The sequence below is a fragment of the Fukomys damarensis genome, unplaced genomic scaffold (genome assembly GCF_012274545.1).
Source record: "Fukomys damarensis isolate Sample0158 unplaced genomic scaffold, DMR_v1.0_HiC HiC_scaffold_37, whole genome shotgun sequence".
In the NCBI taxonomy this organism is placed as follows: Eukaryota; Metazoa; Chordata; class Mammalia; order Rodentia; family Bathyergidae; genus Fukomys; species Fukomys damarensis.
The window spans coordinates 13420219-13429890 of NW_022900949.1; the positions used below are offsets into that span (position 1 = coordinate 13420219).

General features: G+C 37.2%; 1 pseudogene; it reads right to left on the reverse strand.

Moving 5' to 3' along the window:
- Positions 1 to 3174: 3174 nt before the first annotated feature.
- Positions 3175 to 4135, reverse strand: LOC104866699 (annotated as a pseudogene).
- Positions 4136 to 9672: the final 5537 nt, after the last annotated feature.

Here is a 9672-nt window from a genome sequence, read left to right on the forward strand (position 1 = left end):
CATGGGATCTGCCCCACGAGAGTTCATCTCTGACACAGAGCATGGCTGTTGCTGCCTGTCTGGGTTGAACTTTTCAGTGAGGTTTTCACTGCCTGACTCCCACTGTTGCTATATCACCCAGGGGCCAATATCCAGAGCTCTCATTAAGGAGAAAGTAACCAGAAACACTATTGATATTGATCCCAGAAGCATACATCCTAAAACACAAACACTATAGAGAAGAGTAATTCAAGATAACTAATTATGAGTCCTGAGGCCAGCTGTACATCATCCAGGTTTCTCTACCATTTCTGCTCAACTGCTTAATACCAACTTTGCTCACATAATCTAATGAAATTCTCTAATAAATTCATAACTTCCATTTTAGTTCTTTTTTCTCATTGAGTTTATTGATACATTTTAGTTACACAGTACAGTTACATTCATCATCTTGTACCTTTACATGAAAGGTCTTCGTTCTCATTTTTCCCCTATCTCCTGCCCTCCCTTCACCCCCTCCTCCCTTCCCTATTTAATAATACTTTATTTCCATTTTTCATGTGTTCATGTTTTTCTTTTCCATTATTTCCCTTCCCATTCGTTGTCTGTCTGATTTATTTCACTCAGTATACTTTCCAGGTGCATTAATATTCCTTCAAAAATCTTAGATTTGTCCTATCTTGTAGTCAAATAGTATTCCATTATATATAGATATCTCAGTAATCTCTTTTTGGATATGCAGGGTGGTTCCAGGATTTAGCTATTATGAATTGTGGTACTATAAACATTGGTATACAGGTACTACTACAGTATGATGTTTTAATCTCTTTAGAGAAGATACCTAAAAGAGGTATAGCTGAATCTTATGGAATTTCTAACATTAGTTCTTTGAGAAATCTTCATACAAATATATCTAAGGGTTTTACCTGCCATGACTGACACAGCATGGGGTCTGAAGCTGGGGAGAGTGGTGGGAGATGAAGAAAAGGTGACAAGACCAAGATTACTCTTTGTAGCTGGGACCAGGTGGAATGATACCTTTTGAGTGCTAATGGCTGCCTAGAGCACCACACACTATCTATAGTGGAAGACAATCAGGAAGAGAAGACAGGGTGAATAGTGCTACATGGCCTACAAGGCCTAGGCAGAATGTAGTATAGTTGTTTCATGACTGGGGCATGGGTAGAGAGGAACAGGGAAGGATACAATGTAACTGTCTCCTGGGGCTGTGCAATCCAAGACTACAATACTCTTTTCCTATTCTATGGAGGAGAAAGTAAGTAGGGAGGAGAGAGGGAGCAGGCAAGAGATGCAGGGCCATCTTCAGGCTCAGCCTATGGCATTTACCCACTAAAAATGTGGACAGGTACCTTTTTCACCACAGCCATGTCAGCATTTGCTGTTGCTAAATTTCCTGATGATGGTCATTCTTTCTGGAATAAGATGGAATCTATCATAGCATGTATCTGCATGCCCCCCCCCCCAAAGCCACATGAAGTCTTAGGTGGGGCTTTTCTTAGGTGGCTGGATCTACTATGTGTGATGCTGGGATGAAGGATGTGACCTTGGAATTGATTCATGGTGCAATAGTAGCATAAAGCCTACCCCAACCTGGACATAAGAGCTAACCTTCCTCAGAGTGAATTACCTGGTTAAATTATAAGGGATAGCATGTAAGCACTGATTCTTCACTACTGTGCTGCTTTGCTGCCCACCATGAACTGTTTTTCCTCTGAAATGTCCCTCTGCCATTCTACCCTGCCTTGGAACCAGCCAACTGTGAGCTGAAGCCTCTAGAATCTGTGAGTTAAGTAAACCTTTCCCCCTCTAACTTTGCAAGTCAGGCATTTTGGCTCACCAATGATAAAAAGTAACTCAGACAGAATTTGTTACCAGAGAAATGTGGTCATTTCTACTCCTGACTGTGAAGTTCAGGAGCCTTTAGAACTGGCTCCTGGGAAGGGTTTGGAAAGGTTTGGAGAAGCCAACTGAAGAAGCAGACCTGAAACCTCATACTCTACTAGACTGGAGAATCTAATAAGAACTCATAAGAGCATAAGGGTGATAGAAATCCAGCCAGTAAAAACCAGGCTCTCGAGGTTCCTGCTGGGAAGAAGGGGATTCATTGGCTGCTGGACTCCACATGATGTCTGCTATGTCTTGGCAGAAAGTTTGTCTGCATTTAGCTCGTGTTCAGAGACTTTGCCTGAGACTGAGATTAAGGGCAGTGTTCTAATTAATCTTGCAGAAGAAATTTCAAGGTAGTCTAATATTGAGTTCATGGTGTGGTTACTATTGGTGGATTTTAGTCAAATCTGTGTTGAGATTTAAGAGCAAGGAGCCCAGCAGAATTAATTTCAAACATTGTGAGTTTGGCCAAAAAGGAAGCTCCAGAAAAGGTGTGCACTACAAAGATGAAACAGAAGTGATATTGCCTGCTGAAAGGAAACAATGCCTTATAGCCCTAGCAACTACTTTGAACATAATGATATACAGTATACTAACTGTTGCTAGTCTCTTATTTTGTGATGACATTTTATCTATACATAAAATAAAAAAAATATATAACTCTCTCTGTGGCCCAAGCATAATACTGTGAAGATTTACTTTTCATATGAGAACTGGCAATATGTTGCAGTTCAAAATCTAAAATATCTCAAATCATCACAAATCTTTATATAATCTAAATGGTTGAACAAAATAAGTGATGAAGCATAGCAAAAAAAATGTTTATACTTGTTCAGAAGCATGTAAATGTCTGAGGAGACTCTAATCAGTTATATAATCATGGACAAAAGTTTAGTGCAATAGCTTCATATGGGATGAAATACACATGGCTCTACCTGTAGAGTCACACACAAGCTCCTCTTCAGGTATTAATACATCCTTCCTTGCTCCAAAGCCTGGTCTAGCCAACAACTCCAACATTCCTTTCACTGAAGCTGATCCTAAATATTTGGTAAAAGTGAAGCCCCAATTCACATGTTTCTTCTAAGCCATCAGAGCAACAAATAGAGGTTGAATTCATCTATCAAACATCACAGAAATGAATGAATAAAAAAGAAGCTTAAAGTACACGTTTAAATTTACCTAGACATATCATTATGCAGTCATTTTGGAAAAGCTTGTGAGATAAGTCAGGTTTTCTGGCTCACCTGTATTCCTGTCACTTTTTCACATTCTATAAATCCTAGCTCAAAGACAATAATGCAAGAATACAAGAGGCTTCCCACTAATGAGATGCCTCAGAGCTATCTTCATCTCTCTGTTCCTCAAACTGTAGATAAAGGGGTTCATCATTTGAGGGATCACAATGTACATCACCAAAGCCACTGCATTCTTAGCAGAAGACTTAGTAAAGGCAGAACTCAAGTACACACCAAGACCTGACCCATAAAATAAGGAAACAACAGAGAGGTGAGACCCACAGGTGGAAAAAGCTTTATACCTTCCACTCGTGGATGATATTCTCAAAATAGAGAATACAATTTTAGTGTAAGAGAAAATAATTCCAAAAATGTGAACACCAAAAAATATGTTTCCTGCTGAATATATCAGAAAGGTATTTATAAAGTTTTCAGAACAGGCCAGCTTGATGACCTGAGCAAGTTCACAGAAGAAGTGAGGGATTTCGACATTTGCACAAAAATACAGCCGCAGCACCATCAGAGTGTGGAGCAGGGCATGCAGAGTGCTAATGAGCAGGGAGAGAAGAACTAGCAGGACACAGAAATAAGGACTTAGGATGATCCTATACCTCATTTGTCAGCGGCTGACAAATGGCCACATAGCGGTCATAGGCCATCACTGCAAGGAGACAACTTTCTAAACCAATAAAAGTCACTGCAAAGGGGATCTGAATGAGGCAGCCAGTGTAAGTGATGCTATGGTCCTGTGAGTGGATGTTCACCAGCATCTTTGGGATTGTGGTGGTGCTTATGCAAATATCAGTGAAGGAGAGGCTAGAGAGGAAGAAGTACATGGGGGTGTGGAGATGGGAGTCAGAGCTCACAGCCAGGATGATGAGCAGGTTTCCCAAAATTGTGACCATATACATGCACAGGAACAGGCTGAAGATGAAGGGCTGCAGCTCTGGGTTGTCTGTCAGTCCCACAAGAATAAATTCTAAAACATCTGTGTGGTTTGTTAATTTCATGTTGTTGATGAGTCTGTGGAAAAGATAATCTAAAAATAAAATAAAGTAAGTGATTTTTTGAGTGACCAGTCATATATATGAAAACCAGTGTTGTATGTTTAGCAGATACTCTGGATAAAGTTACTTTATCTAAACTATTTTTTTCCAGAGCCATACAATTAAAAAAACCCTTCTAATTCACATGTTAGACACAAGTAAATCTTCAGATCATTTTCCTAATTCCTGTCTCCCTACATTTTTCTTCTCTGTTTTTGCTCATTTTTTCTCATTTATTGAGTTTATTGGTACATTTTAGGTATACAGTGCAATTACATTCATTATTGGGATCTTGTACCTTTACATGACAGGTCTTGGTTCTCATTTTTTCCCCTCGTCCCTGGCCTCCTTGCACCCCCTCCTCCCTTCCTCATTTACAAACACTTTATTTCCATTTTTTCATTTTGTCATATTTTTTTCTTTTCCCTTATTACCCTTCCCCTTTTTTAAAACACCCACATTTTCAGAATTGAGTCAAATCCTTGGATGTGATGAAATATAAGACATTGATATTTCTTTGTAATTAATCCAAGGCCTGAAACAGAAAGAAAAAATGCAAATGAACTTATCTTCTCTATTTTCAAGAGTTGAAGTTTCCTACATTTTTAAGGCCAGGGATGAGTTTCATGAAGGACAATTTGTCTTCTGATTGGGCAGAACAGTTTGGGATGAATCAAGGTTATTACTTTTTGTTTATTTGTTTGTTTGTTGTACCAGGGATCAAACTTGGGCCCTTGCACTTGTGAGGCAGGCAGTAAAACCACTGAGCCAAATCCCCAGCCTCAAGGTTATTACTTTTATTGTATACCTCATTTTCATTGTTATTACATAATTATATTATTTTCCAGAATCAGCAAAAGAAACAATGGAGAGTCTTCATGCAGAGTAAAATAAGGGTTGGTTTCTAACTTAAAATGTGCCATCAAATGCAGCTTAATTGTCACTTGGTTCTCACCAGTAGGGTTTTCATGAGTCTACAAGCAATAGATTTATTGTGGTCTCTGTGCAGTCAAGTCTTTCTGCTGATCTTAATCTTTATTTGAATACATTCCACAGCACTAGTATCAAAACCTGAAATCCACCTCAGATCATCAGGCCTTAGACTCTGTTACAGAACATGCAACCTATATCCCTTGTATGTGAAACTCACAATAGTCTTCAGGCTCCTTTGAAAACCTAATGCCACTGCTCATCAGAAATGTGGCTGAGTTCAGGTATTAATATAAGCAATAGTCGGTGGTTTTATTTTCCTTATCTTTTTTTTTTTTTTTTTTTTTTTTTTTTTGTACCGGGAATAGAACTCATTTCCTTGCAATTAGGAGGCAGGTAACTGAACCATTGAGCCAAATCCCCAGCCCAGTGGGTGGTTTTAAATGCAGATGAAGCTTAGCTCCCTTGTCTGGTACTCACCTCCTGCTGTGTGATCCAATTCATAACAGTGCATGGACAAAGTCTGCAGCCCAGGGTTGGGGAAACCTGTCTGGAGCAATAGTCTCTAAATTTTGCAAGCCTCAGAAGTACCTGAATACTTGTCAAGTTACAGCTGAGATACCTTACCCTTTAGCTCATGTAACAGTACGTATAAACTTTGGGCAAAATATAGAGACTTTTTCAAATACTAGGTTAAAACTCTACATATCAGACTGTTCATTTGCTTGTCTTGACTATTCTCTGCTCATGTTCCTAGACAGTACATATTAGTAGTCCTAACTGCTTATGTAGTTATTATTTTCTTTACAATTATAATAGATAATTGTTGAAAGAATCCCCATGTTTTGCATTACTTTTCAAATCTCTATGCAATAAGTCAATTGCAGCATGTGGAAGACAGCCATTCAGGTGGTCCCGAGGAATGACAAGAATACATTGCCTTTAAATTCTAAACACATTAAAGTCTCCCTTGTAAACACAAATGATCTGTTTCACAATTAATTTAAAGGGAAGCCATAACTGTTTTAATAACATTCTTCCCCATCCTAGGGGAACATCTTCCCTTAATGAGATGTGAAATATATATATATATATATATATAGTTAAAAACCCACAAAACTAATAGCTAAGTGAAACAAAGAATAAAATGCAGCATCTCATATGAAAAAAGATAAAAATTTTAAAAGCACAGTTTCTGGGACTGGGGATTTAGGTCCGTGGTTCCAACACCTGCTTCACAGGCACAAGGAACCAAGTTAGATCCCCAGTACAAAAAAAAAACACCCAAAACAAAACAGTTTCTTGTTCACTATGAGATAGAATGTCAGAAGATAGCACAGGCTGTGACAGTAAGGCTTCCTAATAGGTGTGCCCCTTGTAATGATTGCTTTTTCTCTAATGGGGAACATAAAAGAAGCTGTCCTCAGTGGTCGTTTGGTGTAGTAAGAGAACCCCAGGCTCTGAATTTAATCCATCACCTAGGAGATGCTTTTAGGATGGCTGAAAATTGTCTACTGGGTGTTTTACATTTATACGATAAAAACTGATAACTGAATGTGTTCATTAGCTCCAACATGGGTATCTTATAACAATGTATGTATCCCCAGAGCACACTTTATATTTATTAAATACATGATTTATATTCTGTAATTATGTCTCAAAAATCTCAGGGAAAAAATCTTCATGAAGATGACTCAAGGATAAAAAATGACTAGAGCATAATCACACAATATACTTATAGCTAGGAAGGCCCCTCCGCTGACATTTCCAGTCTTTTGTGTCTGTATACACATGAATGTGTGTGTGCTTGTTCATCTGTGGAGGATTGTGTGTTCCTTGAGCAACACCCCATGGCACTATTCTTCCATCAGAAGGAAGTGATGGGATGGAGAAACTGAGGAATATTAATATCAGTGAAGAATGTATACATTCAAACTAAATTTGGAATTCTGGCTTGAGTGAAATGATATGAAAGAAATGTTAAAGCTATCAATATTCATATGGCATGAGCATACAATAGGATGTGTAGCAAGAAAATTAAATCAAATATTTTTGAAAATTAGACAAGATTCAGAAAGGTTATGAAAAATATAGGAAATTATCATAAATTCTACATGAGAAAAAATTTAATTTAATTGCATTTATACAATTGCTCAAAATTACCTTATAGATAGTACATGCATGATAGAAACATCAGAAAATCTTGAAGGGATTTCAAGCCCTAGACAACCAAAAAAGTCACACCATCACTATACTTTCTTTAAATATTTTTTTGCAAGAAATAAAAATGTCATCTTTGAAAACCTTAATATCATGATCGCTTATACATTTAATATTTTTTTTACTTCTACAGGGTAAACATCACACTAAGTTCAAATACATAAATTCCCCTGAATTTTCATTTTATTTAGTGTTATTCTGTCAAATATCAGCTTCATGGAATTCTACTTTTAAATCATATAATAAAAATCTACTGTATATGTATACCAATTACAACTGGTGTCCTTATGTAATTTTGTTTTTTGAAAAATGTTGTGATATATATCCCTCCTCACTCCATGCTAATTATCAGATTTTTGCACTATATTTTACAGTAGAATGTACTCCTATAGTCTTTAAACGATAGGTGCTATGACTACTGCCGTTTGCTGATGACCACATATATAATGAAGAGCCATGCCTGGGAGACACCACCATATTTAAAATGGATTTTCTTTGGAGGGAATGGGAAAAAATAAGATTCACCAAGGTGGTGGATTATGTATACTTTCCATATTATTATGTCACTTAACAAGACATGAAAGAATACAGTGTAATAAGAACTGCTAAACTGTGGGAGGGAGATGGGAGGTCAGGATGTATGTGTGGTTTTAAGATATTTATGTGATAAATATTAGCATGAAACACAAGGTTTAAGAAGGTTGTCCTCTCTGACTGCACCTTTTTACTCAGATTCTTCTGAGTTCCCCTACAGGGAAAGAACAGAAGATCTCTACCTAGCAATGAAATTGTACTAAAATATCTGTGCTCATGCTCAAATAACGAATGAATGACTATACTTTGGGTTACTTGAAAGATTTCTCTGAGAATGAGGCCCAGCAAGTCACCTGTTCATGGAAGACAAAAAATATCTGTCCTCAGAAAGGGCAGACTTACGGACTCTATCAGTGGCTCTACACCTGGAAAATCCATCTCTGGTAGACAGTATAGTTATTGCTTCCTGACTGATCAGGACTTTTGAGCTAGATTTTTACCCCCTTACTCTCACAGTCTGTATCCCTCAGAGATCAATTTCCAAAGCTCTTAATTAACAGGAGCCAGAAACATTACTTTCATTATGATCCCAGGAGCATATATCCCTAAACAACAACTCTAAGAAGGAGAGTAATTTAAGGTGAATGATTTTTTGACTCTTAGACTCTTAACCTTTTAGAATTGAAGATTTCAACAATGTAATTTTTATCAACTTACTTTAAAATATGTAAACTCTTTCTTAACAGATGTGCTGAATATCTACAGTTTTGAAGATATTATTTAGCTATGAACACAGCACCTGAGAATGTACTTCCTGAAATCTCCAGCTATAATATATATGAGGTTGATAACTACTTTCACCTAACTTCTTGAACATAAAATATTAGTCATCTGACATAATGTACAGCACATACTCTGATACAAAAGAAGTCTGAATTGCATTTTGATTTTTATAGCACTGAAAAAGGAGGGAAAATTTGTTGTTTTACCCTAAGCTGAATCTTCTTATGAGAATGATGGTCATTCAACTCTAATAGCCGTACTGTTTGTGGGGCTAAGGGAGGAGAAAGTGGGGGAATATTGCAAGGCAGACATAGGACATTAACCAAATTGTGCCTCAGTACTTCAATAGCTGTTATAGTTGAGGGACTTTGAATATTTTATGCATACAAATAACCTAGTAAAGAATTCTCATGTCACATGTGGTCATTCATTTTAACAGTATTGACATAATTAATTGAGGAAATGAGATGTGAATATTAGAACTTTTTTAAACTACCCATCCTGATGTTGGATTCCTTCTCTGTCAAAAGCCATGCAATTGTCATCTTTTATCGTCCCACATTCCTGATCCTCTTCATCATAAATGTCCAAATATGGACACAGCTTTCTTCTGCAGTGGATTCCAGGTTTCATTTCCTAGGTTCTCAGAGTCACAATTATGCTGGTGAGCAATGGCAGGAAGAAGGAAGTCAGCTCAACTGAAAAACAAGATGAAATAGAAATGGGTGATATTTTCATCCTTCATCAGTCCTATTTTACACTTCTGACATTCTACCCTTACACTGGTTCTTTGACTGCCCACATTTAAAATGGAATTCTTAATTTCCTGCAGGTTTAATTCTTTATGAAACCGATTATACATGTTTTTGTTGCTTTATTTTCTTCAGATAGCATTTTATTTTTTTATTGAACATTTACTTTTTCTGTTCATTACCTGTTTAATTTTATCAACTTTGACCTTAGTAAGCACCTATTGATATGTTTGTGTGTGTGTGTGTGTGTGTGTGTGTGTGTGTGTGTTGTCTTTTGTCATT